The sequence below is a fragment of the Ornithodoros turicata genome, chromosome 6 (genome assembly GCF_037126465.1).
Source record: "Ornithodoros turicata isolate Travis chromosome 6, ASM3712646v1, whole genome shotgun sequence".
In the NCBI taxonomy this organism is placed as follows: Eukaryota; Metazoa; Arthropoda; class Arachnida; order Ixodida; family Argasidae; genus Ornithodoros; species Ornithodoros turicata.
Window position 1 is genome coordinate 8,470,004 of NC_088206.1, and position 24,265 is coordinate 8,494,268.

A 24,265-nucleotide genomic window follows, 5' to 3' on the forward strand; every position below is an offset into this window, starting at 1 on the left:
AACTGTCACTCTCTAACATATAGGTACACAACTGAGTGTTGTTAGGGTTAGGTGTTGCGACTGTCCCTCTATGTTTCATTCATTTATATTACTGTCGTGTCCAACATAAGAACAGTATTCAAACTCAAACTCAATAGGAACATCATGCTTAAGCCCCACCTACGCTTGTTCCTATTGACTGCAATAGCTAGCCGCATCACTTTGTGTCGCGACAAGCGGCGACATCGAAACTATAGACCTATAGGCGTGCTCTCTCCGGCGGAGAAACACTGTTAGAGAGGACTACATTTCGAGCCGCTCTTAGGGAGAACATGGGTACAGCTTCCATGTTAAGAAATCACAATGTCGTTCTTACCCTTGCTTGCCCTAATAACTGACGTTTATTTTGACAGATGGCGTAGACAACTATCAGCAGTACGAAAGCATTATGTATTAAAGCATTAAGGCTGAACAAAAAAAAATCTGAAAAGGAAAATAAATCTCGATATCTAGCTATTGAACAAAGCCATATGGTTTTTCGGGGTCTTTCACCACTCGTAATCCAATTTATTGTCACCAGATCCCGCCTTGCCTACAATAGCAGATGTGGACCGAAATGGGACAGCAATAGCAGACGAGGAATCGTGCGCAGAAAGCGTGGCCTCTTTTTACGATTCTGCCTATGCGGTTGCGTGAGTGCAAAGCCCAGACGGTTCAAAAGCCGAAACAGATGTCCTTTCTCTGAAGAAGTTTCTCTGAAAAAAGCCTTTCGCAACTCTGTGTTGCAAAGGCTATAAATTTCGCTGCACGTTCATGTTGTTCGGACTCCCTTTGTTGGCGCCAGGCAGCGCTGTCGTCTGTCTTCTGCTTTGAAGCACTGTCGTCTCGCTTTCTGAGCGCTTTGATATGTGAAGAAGGCGACGACGTATGTTAGTGATTAGACGCAGTGTCTAATGTTGGCACAATGTGGTTCTGTAGTGAAATGACTGAAATATTATTTGGAGCTAGCAGGTGCGTTTTCTACTACTGTTGAAATTATTATTTTTCTGCCACTTCACTTCAACAGGTTACTGTAAAATAATACAACGCCTGTTTGAAGGGTACATGTGTAGCAGACGACGAAGAGACGATTAAGGCACATCTCGCGACGCTTTTGTCAAAAGGGGGGATAGTGTAGCAGACGACGAAGAGACGATTAGGGACATCACAGCGACTACAGCACACCACCTTCCGCGTCGGACGACACGTACGAACACGTCATAAGTTTACCCGCGCACTTGGAGACAGAGGACGACAGTGTCATCCGCGGAGTCTCGTCCCCTGAATGTAGCTCGTCCCCCGAACGTAGCGTCCAAGTAGCGGACAGACTACGTCACTCTGTGCAGCCTTTGGACGGCGTTGATGTTTCGCCTACTACGACGTCTGGAGAGGATGGGAAATGCACTAGCCCCGGTGAAACGTCCAGTAGTGAGTCCCCGAGTGGTGACGTCGATGAGTCCCCATTCAACACAACAAGTTCAACTGATGACTCTCCATCTAACACACCCTCCGGCGTCCCGTCACCTTCGCCTCCACCTTCTCCGGATGTACCTCGACGCTATAACCTCCGGCCCCGATCGTTGCTTCGCAAACCTGCGCGTTACCTGGATGATGGCAACACACTCTAATTTTCGTGGAGGAACTATTCCTTTTGTCAAAAGGGGGGATAGTGTAGCAGACGACGAAGAGACGATTAAGGCACATCTCGCGACGTAGAGCACGGGCACGGGGTTCGAGATTGAAGACTGATTTGGTCGGTTGGTTGATTAAAGGACTCCTACTGATACCCGTTACACATGCAAGCCAACTCTCATGTTATGACCGGTGCAATGGTCAACAAACTGGGTCACTTCTCAATGTGATTGTTGTTTACTTCAGCACGCTCAAGCGCTTCCTGAAGCCTCCCGCATACAAAAGCACCCTGAGGGGTAGCTATTACAATGTCAGTGAGGATAGGGTAACGAGAAAAATGCCCGCACTTTGGCGTACACACTAAAGAGAGTAATTTTCGTGAAGAAAAGAAAGTACTTACTTGTGCTAGGTAAAGTATGGTGGTATGATTACCCAATGTTGTTGCAATAAGCGAGACTGAAGAGATTTGATCATTGCACTTAGAAAAGTGTATAAGGCTTTGCATTTTGACTGACTAACGATGATGGTGAGTATGTTGATTGTCATGTCGTCACTGTCTTGAAGCTAGCTGTCATGTATTTCTTACCAGGGGGCGTTTTCTATCTTGCTCCAGAAAGTTAATGAAACGTTGAGAACGTAATAGAAATGAAACGTTGATTCCTCGCAAATACCCAGTTTAACGTTGTTATTGTCGTTACGACTGTCAACACATTAATAAAAATAGAAAATTATGTTGGCGCAACATCGCTCGCAAATCCGTAGCATGTCGGTACCATGTCGAAATGACATCGGCAGCATATCGGCAGCATGTCGAAGTGATATCGGACCAATATCCTGACGCGACATCGGCCCAACTCTGGGCGGTGTTGCATAGTGCATGTTGGGCCGATGTCCAGAGTGTCGGCAAGAGTACATCGGGCCGATGTCGGCCCGACATCCGGGTGCTGCTTGGGAATGTTGTTGCAATAAGCAAGACTGAAGAGATTTGATCATTGCACTTAGAAAAGTATATAAGGCTTTGCATTTTGGCTGACTAACGATGATGGTGAGTATGTTGATTGTCGTGTCGTCACTGTCTTGAAGCTGTCATGCATTTCTTACCAGGGGGCGTTTTCTATCTTGCTCCAGAAAGTTAACCGTGCCAAAGGAAACATGACAATCAATCCGACACGGTGGAGCACGGTGCAAGTTGTGCCATATTTGTGGATCTGAACTGGTATGTGTGACGTCACTCACGTTCGTACGGCGACAAGGTGAGGAACCAGCAAACTCCACACTAACAGCGTACTCCCCCCTTGAAGCGCGCAGGTTGCCAACCAACTGCATGCGGGTTAGACTCGCAACGTAAATGCGTGAGATAATAATGTGACAGCTCAACTCATGCACGAGTAACCCGTTTTCTATATTTTTTTACTTCTTCGTGGATGTGAAAAAAAAGATCAACATCGTAGAAAGACAACATGACAACATGACGTGTGTAACACTGGTGAGATCGTCGAAACAGCAAACTATGCCCCAGTTATTAGTGGCAGGGTACAAGTTGCTTAGACACGCCGTCTTCCGCGAGGGACGTTAAATACGGTGGGCTGTGTGATGAGCTTTCATCTAACGTTAAAGGACCCTCAGATGGGCAAAAGCAATCCACAGACCGACCGCTGTGGCGTCGCTCATGATCTCGTAAACCCGACGTAAACCCCCAATTATTATTATTATAAAGCCTGATCTTCAACGACGTAACGTAGTCACTACGAATCCCTCCAATCACGCCGTGGTTCTGGCATGCGTAGCTATGGCGACCAGCCGCTGTCATCCTCATGGACAGCTCCTGGCGGCCACAGATATCCTGTGTTTGAAATGGTCCGCTGCGTTTGGCTACGGTGAACTAGAAGAGGACGATGAAAGTCACTGAAAACGTTAGCCAGCTGGTAGGACTCGAACCCACAACTTCTGGATTACCGGTCCAAGGCTCTACCAAATAAGCTAAGCTAACACACCTTCCCAGCGACTTCCAAGGGTGCGTCATCTGAAGAGACAAACCAGCCACTCTCTCTCTCACTCATCCTCTTTCACTCTTACATTTTTGCTCAGTCATACACACATTCATACGACGGGATAGACGAAAGCGCCAACTGTTGAACGTGAGAGGACAGTGGGGCGATCGCACTCTCCGCGTGACTACCGCGGCGTCGACAGCCAGTGGCGGCGCTGCAATGGACGACTATGGAGACTCAGAATAAGAATACGGTAACGATTACAAGTATTATTGCAATTACAATTAATCAAGTTCAATTAATCAAATAATCAAGTATTATTACAATCAGAATTAATTACAAGTGCTATAACAATTACAATTTCTTACAGTTACAATGAATTTCTCTCAAGAGAATAGAAGAGAACAAAATTCTCACTTCGTAAAATCTTTGAGACGCAGACGACACGCTCTGCAAAGCACGCCCGCCACCAGGCCGCGCAGTGTAGTTGTGCGATAGCAGCGCCGCCGCTACTTTCGCCGCTTGCTCTGACAGCCGTCAGCCGTCCTAAGGCGCGGTCGCATGGTCCCCTCCGTTCGCGGCACTGCCCTCTTCTAGTTCACTATAATTTGACTGAAGCAGTCGATATCTCGATTCCCTTATGTCCCCGCAGAGGATGAGTGAGAGAAGGCATCAAGCATGTTTTCTGTGCCTAGGTGACGTTGACGTAACACGATTTTTGCCTGGAAACACTCACTTCCACGCATTCGTACTTCATCGTCACTTATAGAAGTAGCGTTGTTGTGGAACTTTCGGCGAAATCGCTGCACGAGCCTAGTTATCTGAAACGCCATGAACAATGGGATGTCGAAAGAAGCGAGAATTACGCAAACGGCAGGAGAGGTCCCCCTCCTCGTGCATTGAAGCGGGTACCGACCCCCTTTTCGTTGTTGCCTAAGTTGTGTGTTGCAGAGGGAGCCATTTAGTGACACACACAGCGATGCGTACGCTTCGGCAAATATTATGAGATGGTCATTTCTGGGTCGTGACCATGAATCTTTCCGGCGGCTGGGGAATTGTGGTTTCAAAACTTCTCACAATGAACGACTTTCTGTGCAGCGACGTGGAACAACGTTTTCAAATCGCCGAGTCTTCTGCTTTCGGAATGCCGCGTGATGGCGATAATGATGGGGCTGCACTGAAAGTGTGGGGGTTTGTGGCTGCGTGACATAAACAACAGGGATGTTTGTTTGTGTTTGTGTGTGTGTGTGTGTTTGTTTGTAAGGAAAAAAATAGGAATGTACCTAGGTTTCTTTGGTTGTTTCTTTGTTTACTGTAGATATGAAACTGCTGTTTTTTTTAAGTGGTGTCGATGAGTCCTTTGGTACAGTATGATTTTGTTTGTTTTGTTTTGTTTCTTTTTTCAGAATAGGAAGTGCGGACAGAAACAAAGGAGATCTTGCAGTCAATTTTGAGGCTCCCTTTTTGCACGAAATACATGATTGGTGCTATGCAGTGTCTGTAAACATCTTGCTTCATACTACGCCGTTTGGTTGGGCAACACGTATCTCAAACAATGTGATCCACGATCTCGCCTTTTATAAAGCGAACAAAACAAGAATACCTGTAGTTAAGATAGTTCTGCCTGCTTGGGTTCAGATGCGTGCATGGCATCGCAAGGCAGGCTAACAACTTAACTGCGAGTATACACAGAGTGTGCATTGCGAAACAAACAAAGGGCGCGTATTCACGCTGTGTGGGCATCAATACTACCGGTTATGCGATGCGCTCCGTGCGTATAAAGCGAGATTCTATCTGGCACAGCATGAGAGGTAATTTTATAATCTTTTATGTGCAATGTTTCGGCCTATCAGTCACGCCGATCTGTATCCCATGGAGGAACATTATAATGCGGTAGGGTACTTGTTGAGGATACGACGCGGGAGATCGTCATAGCAGCCACAGTGAGGTCGAGTGGTCCGCTGAGTAGATAAGATATAAAGATTCATGTGAGTGATAATAGAGCGTACCATGCATGCATAACAGATACAGATTAGATTAGATTAGAAAAATGAAAAATATTGAGCTGGCATAAGAGCACGGGAACATTGTAAGTTCATTTCCAGCTTGTGTTGACCTTCGAAAGGTGGTGCCAATGTTGTCAGAGAGCAGTTTGCTCTGTAACAACAGAGGGTGGAGAAAAAGCTGTATTAAGCAGCTTGACAAGACGCGTCCTTCCCAGATCTGGGCAACATCAGCGGCAGAACAGCTTGCAACAGCAGATGCAATCAGCACTTCATAACAGCACTAGGTGATTACGTACCTCTCTTATCTCAGCATTTCCCATAGCTTCCTTCTGTAGGCAGTACGCGTACCTATGTTTCTGTCAGTTTAAAGTTCCTAGTGTATTTGGAAGTGTGTATTGCAGCATCTGAATCCCGTCATTTATAGCAACGAACCAGTCTTCAAGGTGTCGAGCACAACGGGCAATGCACAGTTGATGTCTCGTTGCCCGTAGATTTTCTTTAAAAAAACTGTGTTCTGGGACGAAAATTGTGACATTAGTGCCCTGAGGGCATACGCTATCGAATGAGCTCATTTTGTGAGATTCCGCCTCAACTGCTTCGCCGTACCTTTAAGAGTCGCAGAAAATCAATTTCTCCGCTCTTTCACAAGTAGCGTGCTGCCCAGCAAGTTTTCCCTGCTGACCCCGCCGTCTCTGGAATGCACGTCGTCAACACGAGTTGCATCATCGCAAGAACTGCTCGAATTATCCGCATGCCGGAAAAACCTATTTAGTGCAAGAGTAGCATAAAGTGACAAATGACTGGCAACCTGCACGGTGTTTTGAGTGTACGACTGTGACGGGACACGCTAAAGGCACGAGAGATTTTCCTGCTTCCAAGTTGTTGTTCAAAACAGCGGAAGTCGGAAAAATGGGTGCGATTAGCACGCTGAGTCTTTTCCAGACACGTGCGATGGCAGTCGTAAGCTCGCTGTGGGTGAAAGACTGATATGACGTTCGTGCATTCCATATTGCGATTTTCAGGGTAGAACAAGACTGGAGGGCCGTGACAATTGACAGTTGTACGGTTGGTTGGTTGGTTGGTTGGTTGGCTGGTTGGTTGGTGTGCAACCAGACCTCCAAGGTAGAGGGGCCTCCGTACAAAAGCTCGCCCCCCCCCCCCCCCCGTTGATGCTGTGTGCGACAACACACACATGCTTTGCACACTGCAAACGGCGGACGAAAAAAAAAAGAAAGAAAGAAGCAATGTAGTTTATTTGGACATTCACAATACGGTTACAATAGGGTGTCATGACCAATGAGGTGGTGCCACGAGATTTGAAGTATTTTGAAAATCTCATACTTTGACAACCATTCAAGAGTGCCTTAGATAGACGCCATAAACTGCAAGAACATTCGCGATCGTCATACTGGTCCCCCCCTCCCCCCCCCCCCTCATATATTATGTTCTTCTCGGATTTGCACGATTTGTGTGGGTCGGTGGGTGGCAGGTAGGGGGGGCTCGAGCCCCCCTAGGCCTTCTGTCGCTACGCCACTGTTGGTGTGATGGCGCGTTATATTGTCGAGCAGCCCGCCTGCCAGAGTTGTGTGGTGTCCGAGAGGTACTGCTTGCGACACGCTTCTCTGAAATCAGCACCCCGCGGTTTATCCCATCTCAAATCTCGAGTCGCTACAACATCATTTATTTCGAGTAGGAAACATGTGCACCGTATGGTCCGCCTTTGAATACAATATTGGAACAGCATTTTCGAGGGCAATCAAGGAAATATGGGCTGAAGAGCTACTGACAGGCGATTTCAGACAGCCGCGTCGCGAGCAGTACTTCTTACGTCATATAATGTGAAACTCGCTCTGGTAGGAAAGATGGTAGACGTGCGATATTTAAAGTCAGCTTAGCTCTACGATGTGGTAAAATTATGAAACCCTTTAAAACCGAGAATGGCGTACTCGCATGCGAAAAACGAAGAATATGTGAGAAAATAACAGTTGACGTTTCGAGCGAACGCTCTTCATCAGAAAAAAAAAAGAAGAAGTAGAAGAAGAAGACAGAATGGGAGTGTCGGAGGATGTTCATCATACCGTGTATTCACACGAAGGACATGGGGAAGGAAAAGCGAAAACACTTCTCACAGAGCCCAAGTCCAGCATTCACACGGCGCCATTCATAGCAGACGACACTTAGCAGACGACACCGTCAGCGTCCTTTCCTGTCGACTGCTACGAAATATCTTGTGACTGTGTCGCAGGATATTCCCCACGGTTAGTAGTGTACATGAAGACATGACGTTTAGTGCTCGCGCTCTCGTGAAAGCAGAAAGCTATGACTTTTTTTTACATTTTCCGCTGTATTCTGGGGAATGTGCTTCGTGTGAATACACGGATCCTGCCCAGCCCGCTGGCGGGTTGCGCGTGAATGTGTAACTCTCCGGTCGACGAGTGATTAGAAACCTAAATTCAGTCTTTCATTGAGGCCCTTTGGATGGGTAGTGTTAAGATAGTGGGTAAGGCGACTTTCTACCTGTTTGCGCGAATTCGAGGTATGGAAACCGGAGCGGAGGACAACTTCCCCATCCCGAACCGCTCAATAATCATTGGCAGCTCTTGAGGAGCATTTTGTATTGCGAACACACAAACAAAACGTTCGAAATATCCTCAATACACAGGGGCGTCGCTTTGCCGCTACGCGCCAGCTTTCTAAATCAAAGATCAAGTCACTGAAAAGGTTAGCCAGCTGTAGGACTCGAACCCACGTCTTCTGGATTACCGGTCCAGGGCTCTACCCGGTAATCCAGAAGATGTGGGTTCGACTCCTACAGCTGGCTAACCTTTTCAGTGACTTTCATCTTTCATCGTTCATTTTTTAGGTATTTTGAGGCTTTGCATGTGTTTCTCCCTTCAATGTTGTTCCAGCCTCAGAACATCAGTTCTCTCATGTTCTAAATCATGTTGTTTTACGGAGCCTATTTCGCTGATCAGTAATCGCATGGTGGCGCCACTCACAACTTCAGGAAGTGGGTTGCAAAATACAAACACGAAGCGTCCCGGTGGTATAGTAATAAAGTGGATATTAACGATTTGTACAATAGACAGTATATAATTAAATCGGTGGCTAACAGACACGAAAAATGCAATCTGAAAACTCTAAAAGCAATCGCCAGCTTGTGATCTTGTGGAAGTTTTATTCTTTTCTTGTGACCATCATCATCGTCATCATCGTCATCATTTTTTGGAGAGTTACGAAATGATTATAAATCATTTGCAAAATAACTCACACATTTATTTGTGTAAACGTACCTATTTACCTCTTGTTACCGCTTTGGTACCTTGCATACCAGCATTCCGAAGAGGACTTCCTACAACATTCTGTCGGCCCAAATCTCTAGTGTTCCTCGAAGCCCTTTCTTTCTAACAACACTCACAGACCGCACGAACCTCTCATAGCTTCTCCTCTCGTCCGCGTACATTTAAACAACCTATATGCCTAGTAGGGTAATGAAAAGAAAACAACGTTTCCGTGGAAAGCGACTTGAGCTTGTGTGCGCTATGCCAAGAAGACCTGTGAGTCAAGCAAAGCGAAATCACCGCGTGTCCCCTAAATAGGAACACTCCTACGCTCGTGTGCCTTGACGGATCTCTCTTGAAGACGAATCGAGGACGTCACGCTGACTTCCGTGACAGCGAGCACACCTCGTTGACGAGGTCTCGTCCAGGACATCAGCGGGAGATCCTGGACCTCACAGAACTTCCCTCGTTTTCTCCGAATCCGCTGTTGCAGCATATAAGACTGCGTTCTTAAGCCAAATATTCTTGTTTTACCTACATTGAAGTGCGTATAACTGAACATAAAGTAAATAAAATACTTCCACTTCGATGATGGTGGTGGTGATGATGCTAATGAAAGAGTTCGCCATTGTCGGGCCTCACAGAAGTGGGCAAAGTCACGACTAACGCTCTGGGTGAATGTGCGTCCTGGGCCGACTTATAAGGGAACTGTGCCGACATATGTCTGACAGCGTCTGAGGAAAACCCAGGGGAAAAAAAACCTCAGACAGCACAGCCGGCACCGGGATTCGAACCCTGGTACCTCCCAGTCTTGACGTGACATGGCCAGCAATACAGCGGGAGATTGTATTACGGATGAGAAAATCGTTACGCAGTACCTCTGCCAGTCAATACAGTTTCTTCCTGTTTATTTGTCCTCATACTATGTACATGCAGCTATATGTTCAACAATGTCACATAAACTACATATCCCCTACCGCTAGTATTTGATGCCGTGGCTGTGACACGTTCTCTCTGAAGAGTGCCCTTGTGTATACTGCGACTTACAAAGCACTGTCCTGTCACGTAGGTTGTCGTCAACAGTCAGGATATTGTCGCTGATCTCGTGCGACACTTGTTTGCTTTTGTGCACAGCACGTTTACAACGGGACTTTCAGCAGTGGAGGTACCCCACCCTCGTAAATACGGTGCCCTCAAACAACCGTCTAACCCTTTCCCCATCCGCGTATATGACAAGCTGTCCGGGACAGGTTTCGGTGTGTACACACGGAAGCGGCTGAGAGGCAGAGCGACCTTACTAAACTCGTGGAGAGACACGCCCGCGTGTTGCGGCTGTCACTTCAAAAACGTGACATCGACCTACTTGCCAGATAAAGGTCTCTCGACAGATGCGTCGCGCGCGATTCGCGGCGGGACCTTTGTTCGCGATGAAGCTGGACAGCAATGTATGTCTTCAAGGGTGCAAAGGGCTTTATATTCAAGGAGAAAGATTCCACGTAATATAACAGTACGCATCCGCCCATTCCGAGGCATTTCCTACGGTTTAGGGAAGAGGGTTCAGAGGTCCGCGTGTTAGATATTGCGAGGTACGTAAATAGAACTTGTAAGGATTGCCGTGCGGTGACGTCTGTGGCGGCACGAGGAAATGTGCTCTCTTCTCTTACGGGTTTTTGGGATGGCTTTTGCCGCACCTTTTTTAGATGCATACGTATAGATGCTTTTCAGATGCTTTTCAGATGCTTTTAGATGGATACGTATCGAACGAGATGCATGTTTTTACGAGAAGGCTTCGAATAACCTTTATTGCGATCCCCATACATACCGCTGCCTCCAGCGGATTTCTACCTCCTCGTCGTTTCCATGCCCGGAGACCCGTAACAATACAAGGATGAGACTATATACTCCTTATTCAGTGCTCTCTTGTATTTGATACAACCTGCATTACTTCAGGAACCAGGGAAGCGATGAACAGCCAAGCTCTTGGCAACTTTTTGCATTCTGTGTAAGAATCGAGTAAAGCAGCGGCAGCGAACATCCCTTCTGTGCAATTGATCACAACGTCAATGGAACTGAGACGAATTACGATATTTGTGTAACGGTGTAGTGTACAAGGGTTCCGTCATATGGAATTTTCTTGTCGTTGTACTATTAGTCGCCGTTTAATAGTATGGGTCCGCTCGTGTTTAGTATGGTACGGCTCCGCTCAGGGTGAGAGACTCACCCTGACGGGAGGATATCACGTTCCCCGTGACCTTCTGATGCCACCCACTCAAATGTTGCCCACCTGCGCACTGCTGAAGAGGTCCAACAAGGCCGAAACAGCTGTCCAGTGCTGGTGTGGCGACGTTTGGGCCTTGTAAACATACTACATACATAGTACACAAGTAGAACTACATATGGACTACTTTCATATGCAGTTGTACTTATTCTCCTATAGATAGTTTTCTTACGCGTGAAGGCGTGAACTGTAGTCTCATGCTCGGAAGCTGCTCCTCGTTGTAGAGCGATAGCAATGAGTATTTTTGAAAAGCGACGTTGTCAAACATTGGCTCATCCTCCAGCCGTCAATAGAAGGTAGTTCTCCTACTGCAGTCACTGCGAACAAGTTCCACAGGTACTTTTCTGGTATTTCGGATAATGGTTAAACTATACAAGCAATGTCACTCCATTCACAGCTATTCAGCCACTTTCATGTTATGCAATTTTTACGAGTGTATAACAGCCTGTAAGAACCGACATCTGTGCATCTTATCGAAAGAGAGAAAGAGAAAACGCCACACACGGAATACATTTTCCGCGTCACACAAGAACTGAACCGTCGTTGACTTTGATGTGTAAAATAGATATAATTTGGTTAAGTGTCTCCACGTTCAGTTCGTGCTTACCAGGTCATTTATTTTTAATCACATCAGAAGTTCAATGACATCATCCCGTGAGCGTTTACTGAAAGCAATCGTGACGTAGACATATAAATTTAGCAGATATATAGTCAATAATACGACGAAAAGCTCTCTTATAAGCATGTTTAGAAGGGCAGCCCTCTCGTGGAATTCATCCGCCGCTTCCTTGCACGGCGACGTCGTTGAAAGAACGTTAAGGTTGAACCTGTGGTGTGGCAGAGGGCGTGCCGACGATGCAAAACGGAGTCAAGGTTCGCGGGGGAAGATACCTGCAGAACAAAAGGAGCTCATTTGCGTCAGCCGACATCAATTCACACCTCTTTCCTCAGATGCCCTTATCGCAAGGTCGTTAAGTCGGCGTGCCCTTTGTTGTCCTTCTGTTTTTCCGTATTGAGGCGTAGCTTATTGCTGGCTGTCAATAGTGGCAGTTCAGACACTTCTAAGCTGTACTTTATGTTAATTAGGGGCAACAACAACGTTGGTATTCTGACATCGCACCAAAAGCTTTTTTTATATATATCTCCGTGTTAGCGCAGAGAAGCAAGTGTTAGCGCCGTGTTAGCGCAAAAAAAAACGCAGAGAAGACGGCACAAAGCGCTTTGTGTGTGTGCCATCTCCTCTGCGTTTCTTGTTGTTGTTGTTGTTTTTCTTTTTTTTTGTGCTTTTACTACAGGGTGTACCATAGTTTATGTCCGATTTATATTAGATTAGATTAGAAGGAAAACCTAACCTGTCTAATCTGACATTCTGCTTAGTTTGTCTCCCAAAGTATTTATTTATTTAACATTACTGCAAACAAGAGTTACACAAGCAGCTATTATGCAGATGACGTGTAAGAGAGGCCAAAGCTGAAAAGCCATGAGGCATGGAAGTCACTCACAAAGGAGCACCACAACCTCTTGTGGATTTGCAGCCGTGATGATGTAGCTCCTGGGGTCCTGACTGTCGGGATCTTCACCCTCACCGTATTCACCGTTGATTTGGTGTATGTGAGTTCTCGTTCTGCGCAAATATTACTTGCCCCATATGCCTGTAATCCACGTGTTCTTCAGCGTTGATAGTCGTCTAGATAGCATGTGGGAGCGGACGAAACCCGGAACCAACCTTCTCCGAACAAGAGAGAAACTGATGTTCTGAGGCTGGAACAACATAGAAGGGACAGATACAAACAAAGCCCTGTCCCTTCTATGTTGTTCCAGCCTCAGAACATCAGTTTCTCTCTTGTTCAACAGGTGCCGCTTGCGTCGATTTCCGTCGTATGAATGTGTGTATGAGTGAGCAAAAAATGTAAGAGTGAAAGGAGGGTGAATGAGAGTGAGTGGCTGGTTTGTCGTCCCTTCAGATGACGCACCCCGAAAGTCGCTGGAGAGGCGTGTTAGCTTAGCTCAATTGGTAGAGCCCTGGACCGGTAATCCAGAAGATGTGGGTTCGATCCCTACAGCTGGCTAACCTTTTCAGTTACTTTCATCTTTCTTCCTCTCCGAACCTTCATAATGGCAGCGAGTCGTGCCTTTTCGAAGCTAGTACCCTCTAGAGGGATGACGTCAGAGAATAAACTCTGTATGGAAATTTCACATTTTTTTTATTATGAAAAGTTTTAATTCACAAGGTTTGCTTAGGTGCCACAGATGAAAAACAATCGCCGCCTGTTTACACGAGGTTGGCAGGCCTCTGCCTTCAAGGCGACCTTTATTTTATTTTTTTTTCTTGTATGTGTGTGTGTGTGTTGCCAACTGTAGGATGGGCTAAGTAAGAACTGTAGTTATGCCTTTCTTGCTTTCTCACTTATTTCCTACATTTGCGAAGTATATATTGATACGAATTGATCGGACTGAGTGACAAGCCAAATAATAAGCGATGAACTTTATTTGTCTGCCTCAAAGGCCTCAAAGAATTGTGTCGTCGTCACCTGCTTCGTCGTCTCCATGCAACAGTACACAGTCAACTCTCCACTTATGAACGGTTAACATTCCTGAAAAAAAAAAATCGTTCAGAAACCGAGGGGATTCATAAATAATTCGATGTTTTACCTCGAATTCGACCACCTCGAAGCAGTGGATCACGAAGTTTTTCCGGAGGGGCTTTTGCTCGTAGATTCTTTAGGGTAACTTTATATCACATTTGATAGCCGTATGTTTTTGCTGCACACGTCGAGAGACCGGCACATCCACATCAGCAACAAAAAATAGTACGCACCTATCCTTCGTTATTTTTCTGCATATCATGCACACCTTATCGCCTAAGATTGGCATGTGGAAGATTTTTATTCCGTCTTAGCGCCGCGAAGCAGGTGTGGCTATGAGTGACGTACAGATGATGACAGATGGAGAGAGGACAGCAGGAAGGAGTTGGGGACAGGAGGGGTTAGTACGCGTCCTGGGCCGACTTCAGGGGGAACTGTGCCGACATGGAAGGTATAGATATCGCTTGCACAAACAAGATCACTTATGAGCTAGTTCCTCCATACCTTATTACCTTTCTCTTCTAACTACTCATTTCATGTTCCGTTTTCCTTACTATATTTCGACATCTCACTTTCCTGCATGCCTTTTATTTATGTCGATCTCAATCGACCGCCCACTTTGATTCCGTTTTATGCAAACTCATTACCGGCGTCTTACTGGCGATGACGTCATGATCTAGGCCGTTGTCGCAGTTAGGTCGGTTATGTGCTCAATAAACAGGGTTGACACCTACGGAGCGAGATGATAAGGAAAAAAAATAAAATGCGGCACGTGCAGTGCACTGCATGACCTCAGGTAATGATGTAACACCGGGAAACTGGTCGACGGAGGCAGTGGCTCGGTGCACAATTTAATGCTTCACTGCACGCGCAGTGCTGCTCAGGGCTTCACGCTACCGATGGCTTCCGTTGTTTTCAGCCTAACTTCGTGACTTGCTCGCACGGCTATCAATTAACCAATTATTGGCACGGACAGGAGCAGTTGCGACGCTTGCGGGACGGAACAAGCGCGAAGATCGTGCAGTAAATGTTGCCAAGCGGTATGAAGCACTTCTGTGGTTGTTGTTGTTGTTGTCACAGAAAGAAGCAGTACATTCGGCTCCGTTCGAGGGCAACAGTATAAGGCAGATTTAAAATAACGGACCCGGGCACTCTGGGACCCCAAAATAATAAGGACTCCTCAATGCGCGTGCCCAAAACGCAAACAATTTTTCGCACAATGCGCCGTGATGACTCCTTATTTCTGTCGCGCTTCCGGTCAAGAGGGCCAACGGGTCACGTGACAGGCGAGTCAAGAGATCGAAAGCGTCAAGAGTTCCAACCCAGTCAAGAGATCCAACACGTCAAGAGATCCATCGGGTCATGAGATCCAACAGGTCGAAGTGACAGGTGAGTCAAGAGATACAACCCGGTCAAGGGATTAAACGAGTCAAACCGTCACACGGGTCAGGATCACGACAGAAGTCTTTTGGGGCACCAAACAACATGAGGACCCAAAGCACCCTATTTAGTACAGGATGAATGGTTGGATACTGTTGACGTGCTCCCCCCCCCCCTCTCTCTCTCTCTCTCTCTCTCTCTCTGTCTCTCTCTCTTTTAACTAAGTTAAGGAACTAAGTTTATTATTGTTGAAGACATTGGTGGTCTTCAGGACAGACGCTACCAGAGATGGAGCATACACCTGCATAGTTCTCCTGTGACGATCCAAGCGTTTGAGCTCAAATTTGGAGAGCGAAGGCACGTTCGGTCATCAAAATATGTGCCTCGGAAGTCCCCACATATCTGTAGGCATCCACGGGGGACATGGGTGGCGACAGCGTGTGTCGGAAGTTCTTGTCGGACACGGTTAGCTAGAATCGCCTGTCAGTGCTTCGCCGTCCCAGACGACCCCTCTTGCGTACGAAAGTGTTGCGACCACATTGTATTTGAAGGTGGACCATGTGCTGCACGTACTTATTACTCGAAAGAAAGAGTCTTCCAACGCCTGGGGATTTGAGGTGAGATCAACCACGGAGTGCTGGTTTTAGACAACCGTGTCCGCTACAGTACATTGTACAGACCTTGGTGTGTATTGTCATCAAGTAGAACTCGCCTATGGAAGCACGTACAACCTCTTGCACAGAGAGAAAACTTATTGCGCATATTGAACCCTCGTTAATATGACCCCCGATAATCTGACATACGCGCTTTACGACCATACTCCTGGGGAACAATGCAGTGAAACCTCTGCAAATCCCCTGGTTAATATGACAATTCCGCATTATCACCAAAATTTTCGAGAACGACCGTGGTCATAATAACGAGGGTTCACTGTACCAGACAACAACAACTACTATACTACTACAGTGAACCCTCGTTATTATGACCATGGTCGTTCCCGAAACTTTCGGTCATAATGCGGAATTGTCATATTAACCGGGGGATTTGCAGAAGTTTCACTGCATTGTTCCCCAGCAGTATGGTCGTAAAGCGCGTATGTCAGATTATCGGGAGTCATATTAACGAGGGTTCACTGTACATGAATGACGATGGGATGAGGTGATTCATCAGAACAACGCTCCAAAGGGGAGATTGGTTATTGTACATGACATGTGTCCATGATGACACCCGAATGTTGACGTGTTGTATTGGCTTCAAAGTGAATATCCAACGACGAGGTCCCTATAACGTCCATAAGTAGTTCTCCTGCTTGGTGACTTCAATTTCACAGACCTATCTATGTAGCATATCTACTCGTTATGGCGGTATCTCGGCCAAAAACTAGCATTCTTTTAAGCTTCTTCTATCGTTTACATAGAGAATGTCTCTCTCAATGCCGATCGCCCTCTTAAGTTTGGATTAGCTCTGCTACATAATACTTATAACCGAAGACCAAAACCTCTGCAGCCGAACCGGTTCTGGCACGCCAGGGTAATCCGTAGCTGGAACGGAATAATCGAAATCATTCATTTATTTATGTCATTATACCGTCTGATCGATATGCCTGCGTCGCGTCGATGTCTGCTTAACTTGAAGATTAGTAAAAGTTATTAACATGTGGCCCTTCAGCTTACTGGTACGAGAAAGCTGTCTTACCGTTTGGTTCATCCCAGGAAGTGTGAAGGCGAATGTTTCGAATACGTTTCTACTGTGCTTGCTACGTTCTTATTTACAAGAGGTTGTTGTGGTTGTTGTTATTTACAAGAGGAATAATGTACTTCTTTATGTTCTGGTGTCTGGCTTTCTGATATCGCATGCGTCCATGTGCGAGCAAAAATCAAGTTAATGCCCGTGAGGCGCTTCCAGACCTTAGCATTTTAGTTTTAGTGATAAACAGTATATATGCGGTGGTATTCAAGTAACCCGCATCTCTGCTTGTTCTTTTGTGTGTGTGTGTGTGTGTGTTTAATTCTCGCTGCGAAAGTTCCTGTTTACAGTGAATTACAATTACTCTCAGAGTGCTACACATAGCCGCTGTAATAGCCCGTTCGGGGCTGTTGGACGGAAGTGACCGGAAGTGACGACATTCAAGGTTGCGTGTTCAAATCACGTTCGGGTCACCAGTGAAGCGGACTCCGGCAGAGCTGGGATCGATATGTTTATTCCAACGCTTCGGTAGAACTGACCGGCGCGAAGCGCGAGTTTCTTTTTTTAAAACAGCCGGCGTAGCCACGCGCCAACGAGCCACGCTCAGGCGCTGGGGCAGGTCGCCTATTGCGTCTTCCCCTACGCCCCGGAAGACTGTCACCTGGGATGACAGCTCCTCGCTGTCTTCAGCGGGGGGGCCCTGTAGTGGCCGGAAGTGAAGACATTGACGACCTGCCCCAGCGCCTGAGCTTGGCTCGTTGGCGCGTGGCTACGCCGGCTGTTTAAAAAAAAAAGAAACTCCCGGTCAGTTCTACCGAAGCGTTGGAATAAACATATCGACCCCAGCTCTGGTTGAGACCGCTTCAGCTGTATCCCGGCATAAAATAATTACGGTCGAAATATTTTTAATTTATATTTCAAGCCCACTGTTGTCGTTTCTATTTCACGGATCGCGACCTATAAGGTGGTACTTTCACCTTGTGTGTGAAGCAGGCGTTAAATGTTCATCTTCCAGCGGGTAATGATTTCATAGTGCACGTACTGAAACATGACACAGTTGATTGAAACGTTATTTATAGCACCACTGCCAGTTTTTGCTGCATCGTGCTGGCGTGCGCTACAAAATGCACCCCTTCAAAGTGACAAAGTAAAATCACGGAAGAATTTTCTTTTTTAAGAACTGCGAAAACGTCTGCTTCATTCCAGTTGCCTGACTAACATTCGCATTACCGAACATACTTTCATGAAAAATCTACTACCACCCCAAGCAGCACAACATCTTGGGCCAATATTAGACCAATATTGGCAATGTCGGCCCAATATAGGACCAAGATTGGACCAATATCGGACCATTATTGCTGGTATTGGTCCAATATTGGGCCTGTATTGCCGTAATTGGTCCAATATTGGGCCAAGACGTTGTGCTGCTTGGGTACGCGTCAATTATGTGTTTAAACAATTTTGCGTACGGTACTATAGGGATCCCACATTCCAACCATGAAAGTGCAAGTAGCTTTAAATGTACAATTCCACTATCTATCTTCTTCTTTCTTTCTTTTTTCTTTTTCTCGAATATAATCTAATGTAAAAGCACATTGCCCTGAGAGAGAGAGCGCACGGAGACGAGCTGGTATATGTTCGGCCATCCAGTACTGTGAAACGCGATAATAATCTCTGCATTCCTAGAAACGCAATAATGTACCAACGTATGCCACGCTATGCAATGTATCGGGATGCTTGCGGCGCAACGTCGCCAAGGCAGTTGTTATCTGGTTATGACATCCACCACAGAGTCTGCCGCACACGTGTCGTTGACATCCTTCTTGCTTTTTCGTCCGCCTTGTAATTAGCATGGGAACAGATTCGATGAAGGCGGCAGATAGAGTGGTTGCCGTAACATTAAGCCAGATATGTACGATTACTTACTGCGTAAGAGCTGCGCGAAAATAGTAACGCGGAAATATTGAAGCGATCATATCCCGGTTGCCAGAGTTGTGCCTAACTCGTTACAAGTAACTCGTTACTTGGTAACGGTTACTTTTTTTGGTAACGAAGTAACGATTCAGTTACTTTTTTTAAAAATTGTAATAGTAACGGAATCAGTTACAAAAATTGGTAACTCGTTACTGACGTTACTCGTTCTTTTTCTTCAGCGCGGGGGAGCACATTTCGGCACTCCGCGTGGCGCAATGCGTGCAGATTTGACCTGCGTGACCCACGACAACGTGTGACTCAAAGTCCCTCGCTGAATGTGTTGTTGTCTTTTCTCTTGTTTCCGTAATCTCCGACCATCCCTCCTTCATAAGAATGGACACCTATTGTGCTATGGCAACAAAAAACGCGTTTCGACTTCTAGACTTTTCTTGTCTTTGCTAAGCTTCTGAGCGCCCTAAATTATGACGCAGCCCCTCGTCTGTTTTTGGGAACCGCTGGTGATTGGTGGTACGAAAAGTGTTTTTTCTTGTGTTTTCATAATCTCCAATCACCCCGACTTCGGAAAGGAGGGAGAAGGTCCAGGCAAGCTGATATAGAGTCATGGTAAGGGGCCGAGAGACACGGAACACGAAGCACGGACGACAAATTTCGAGTATCAGCTTCTTCTGAAGTGTAATTCCTCATTAATAAAGGGTTGAAGGCAAATGACGGCATGTTTGTTGGCTCCTTTAACTATGCGGCGGTAACGTAAAAGTAACTCGTTACCTGTGAGTAACGAGAACTCGTTACCTTTGTATGTTGGTAACGAGTAACGTATTTAGTTACTTTTTTCTGAAGTAACGGGTAACGGTATTTAGTTCCTTTTTTTTTTGTAACGGGCACAAGTCTGCCGGTTGCACCCGAAATTCTCGAAATTCCTTGCGTCTTGCACGCGCTACAGCGTTGATGATGATGATGATGACTTCGCGCCCACGTAGGACTACTGTCTAATGATAGAACAAGGAGTAATTTTATTCCTTTTGAGGATTAGATGCTTTGCTATAACCATTAGACTCTTTCGGGATTAAATGCACGGCAGTGCGTAGTAGTAAAATGGCATGGTTGTAACTGCAAAGTTTAGGTACTATTTGCAGCGCTGGTGAGTAAATTTTAGGATCAGGGGTCTAATAGGTTGAGTAATTGATGAGGTTGACTAGGTGCTGTAATTGGCTCCCCAAATTTACTCGTTTTCTTTTTCTTTTTTTTTTTTTTTCTCAGAGTGCAGAATCATCTCAGTCGGCTGCTCGTAGCTTTATCTGTTAGAGAGATCGTACCAGGTTTCAGTCCTCGATGACGAAAATAGTATCTTTCACTACAGCATTTTCCTGAAGGTGGGAAGGTGGTGAAGGGAAGGGGAAGGTGGTGGGTTCGAACCCTACCTGTGCTGTCTGAGATTTTCCCTGGGGTTTCCGAAGACTTCCCAGACGAATGTCGGCATATAGTTCCCCTGAAGTCCACCCAGGACGCATACTAACGCCCCTGTCCCCCACTCCTTCCTGCTGTCCTCTCTGTCCATCTGTTCACATCTGTACGCTGCTCATAGCCACAGTCGCTTCGCGGCAGTAACGGGGAATTTGAAAAAAAAAAAAACTTCCCTGATGTTGTTCAGAACCATAGGTGCTCGTGTTCGAATGTCAGGGACGAAATTCCTTCACTTCCTTTCCAACCATAGAACGTTTTTATTCGTTTTTATTTGATTTAGTAATACTGCAGGCCTTAGACATTAGTATGTTGGAGATGACAGCACCCATTGGAGAAGACCTCGATGCAGGGAGAGATGCTGGATTGATAGTTATATTATATTACACCAAATATATAGTTGGATTGATATGGATTGATGGATTGATTATTATTGATGGATGATTATATATGGATTGATAGTTATATTATATTACACCCATATATTACAACGCTAAATACCTTCAGTGTTATTCGAAATGTTATGCGTCTCAACATGCTTTCGTCGCACAAAAGAATATTTTGATTTGATTTGATTGTAAGTTTAATGGCGCAGCGACAACTGAGATCATAGTGCGCCAAATACGATGATGATACATGAATGGGTTATGTTAAGAGCATAGTGATTCAATTAAAAGGACAGTTGTGTAACTACACTTCTGTGTAAATTGGAAGGTAAAACTGGTGAACTAAAACTTCACAACTGGTTGATTACATTCACCTCTCTGAAAAAATTTAAAACGTTTTCAAAGGGAACGAGAGCCTCATCACCCAGCAAAAGCGTTCAAGGTTTCTACCCTTCACCTTAAATCCCCTCGGCACGGTACGGATAACACCTTAGGACTGGGGGCTGGGGTCCGTGGTGGCGCCACTCACCAAACACCAGCCGAAGCCGGTGCCCCCTGCAGGAGCACAAAAGAATAGCTCCTTTCAATGGCTTCCCAACTAAACGCTGTGCACGTATGCAATACAGGGGACATGCCAACGAGCCGGTATCCGCCGTGAGACAGCAGACCACATCCTAAAGTACGAACACCCACGCAGTTTAATACGGCTCATTGAAGTCATTCAAGTGCACCGAGACGTCAAAGGGTGAAAGGACTCGTGCTCCAGATAACCACAGCCGCATCGCGTGTACATCGCGCACTTCCCTCCCTTGAGGCTGTCTCTTAAGATTGACAGATAGTGGTTGATCTGTTGATAAAAGGTCGAAAGTGCACACGCTGCTGGTTCCTTCCGCAGAAAGAGTGACACCGTCTTCCTTTCTGAGGTGTATGGGAGGCGATCCCGAATGGTAGATAACGGGCTAAGACGAGATATTTTCTGCTGTTATATGGAGTATGTTAGGCAGCGTTTCCCGGAAATCAATATTTATGATTATCTGATCTTCTATTTATCTCATCTTCGTTCATGGGAATTTAATAAGAGTTCCCTCCCCCATACACACACAAATACAGCAGGAAATGATGATGCTCTGATGGTGATAATTCGTCACTTTACATCGCGCGATAATTTAAATTCAAAGATAATGTTTGAATTAAATTATTTTGCAAATTGAATTTTTAAATTTTAATTTAACTTAACTCTTTCGGCCTTAATGTTTGTAATTTCGAGATAATTGTATAACTCTTCAGTTACCTAGTTCTTTTAATCTCTTGGTGTATTAATGTCTCAATCATTTGGATTAATTCTCTAGCATCCGCTGACATCGCCGCGATAACCGCGGTGTCGCTTTTGAATATGTTTTCGAACGCGTTCTTCTCAGACCACCGCTTTTCTAAGTTGTGGGACAATTCCGCGCTGTAATCCATGCATGCTACATTCCCGATTTGTCGTCTCTGAGTTTGCGTCAGATTATGCAAGTTTTTTTACCCTGCAATGTACTACCTTACTGTATATCCATTTACTATTTCTTCAGAAACTTGGAGTAACCGTATAAAGTATTGCACGATACTTTAGATCGCTCATGCGTCATAAAAAGGCAAAGTAAATTATCATGATGTAGATACTTTGGCACGTAAGAAGGATCGTCGGACTCAGTGGAAAAATGTTAGCGCTGTCCCCTAGATACATGTGAGACCACAGAAAGTAAACTCCACACATGGCCAAGCTTCAAATAGAACTCGCCACCTCATGTAAGCCGCAACGTTGTAGTCTAAGTTGACAAAATATTTTGTTTTATTTATATATGTATATCAGTTTGACCAATATTTTCTAATATTGGTTATAGATCATCACAAGCCAGCGATTACATGGTCAACAGTCGGACGGGAAAGTCACACGACTTCCCGGTCCTGATTGCAGCCTTGACAACATCGTGATACATTGCACACAATAGTGCGTCCCAAGATAAACGGCATTCACTGCGCATATCTTTAAAAAAAAGAACTTACCTTATTTGTACGATAATCCACAAGGAAGTCAGCAGCAACTTCCACAGGCTGCCTCTCTTCGCGACCGGTCACGTGCAAAAATTATCCGCAGAAACCAAGGCCCTCCACAAAGGCACACACCTCACAGAGTTCTTACCCAAAAAAAAACCTACCCCCACTAGTACGAAATCGAATTGTTCAGCAGCTTAACACAACCCCAACGTCATCACAGCACTCGCGGCGTCTCACAGACGTGAGTCTGTTTCGTGGCCTAGCACGCGTTCCCAGTCCAGGACCTTGTGGAACTCTGTGGACTCGTGCTACAGATCGACCTAGAGCTTTCGCAGGGACGCCACACTTGCATTGCCACTTCGTCACCAGTGCAGAAGACACTCTGAAGGCAACGCATCTCGGTGCGGTAGAGTGGAGGCGAGTAGAATTGGGTTAGCGGAACGACTCCGCCGTCCGCCGGCAACTTTCTCTGGTTGCCGACAGCTCAGTCTTCCCGCTCGCACGTGAAAGTGCGGTCGCTCACTCTCGCTTGTTCCGCGAGAGGCTTCTCTCCGTTTCCTTTCTGGAGTGTCTCTTGCGACGCGGAGGTGTTGAGACGACCGGACGCATGTGGATGGGTTCGTGGGTGCTGCTTCGGACGGAAGTGTGGGATTTAAAGAGGGTTATGGGTGCAGAGAAGTGTAGCAGTAGAAGTGTATAGTGCCGTGATTTCTGACCATGAATGGTTATGAGAATCAAGACAGTGTTTTTAAAGTGGACAATGAGAAGGTGTGGGATTACGGCGCGAGACAACTATGATCATGATAGGAAGGGAGTTGCCTCAGGACAGAACAGGGGAAGAGAGTTCACAACAGGGAAGAGAAGTTCTTCTTCTTCAGAAGAAGAAGAACAGTCTCTGTTCGAAATATCAGCGGCTTCTGTCCTGAGGCAACTCCCTTCCTACATCTCTACCGGTTCGCTGGATTTCTACCCATCTAGAGTCACTAGATTACGATGGATCGTGAACGACGCCACAGTGGTCGTTCTGTGGATTAACTTTGCCCACCAGAGGGTTCCTTAGCGTGCCGCGAAATCTCAGCCACGACTTACTAAATTATAACGACCATGTCATAGGCACCCCCTTCCCAGCGCGGCATTTGGAAGCTAGCGGTGGCGCTAGTCATCGGCACCGTTATTTCTTCCTCAATTTCTGCAACACTTTGTACTTTAGCTTTCCATAGTATTTTTGTACAAGCGGTGAATGACCCACAGGAGTTGCTTCTTTCTAAAGTTGATTATCATCATCATTCTACGCGTTTTCATAGCTGTTACTGTCGTCTGCTACGGTAGTCGTACATCCGCTTCTGCGCGTTCAAAATTCAAATTTCAATTGTCCAATCATGATGTAGATCTCGCGGGCCGATCAGTAGCGCCACTAGCGGATCGTGCGGACGGGCTGCTCATAGGGGTTGCCGATTATGACATGGTCGTTATAATCTAGCAGGTCGTGATCTCGGCACTGTGCGGGCCGTATTTAACGTCAATCGCGTTTTGAATTGGAGTGGGTTTAAAAGTCATGATGGGGTCATCTGTGGATACTTTCTCCACGTAGT

General features: G+C 46.0%; 1 protein-coding gene across 1 annotated transcript in view; it reads right to left on the reverse strand.

The window, feature by feature from the left end:
* The window catches only part of LOC135399002 (peroxidase-like), an 81,700-nt gene extending 58,532 nt beyond the window's left edge, over positions 1–23,168 (reverse strand). Inside the window, exon 1 of the mRNA XM_064630623.1 lies at positions 22,683–23,168. The gene's annotated coding sequence lies outside the window, so the exon portion shown is untranslated. The remainder of the gene's footprint in view (positions 1–22,682) is intronic.
* Between the last annotated feature and the right edge of the window lie 1,097 nt (positions 23,169–24,265).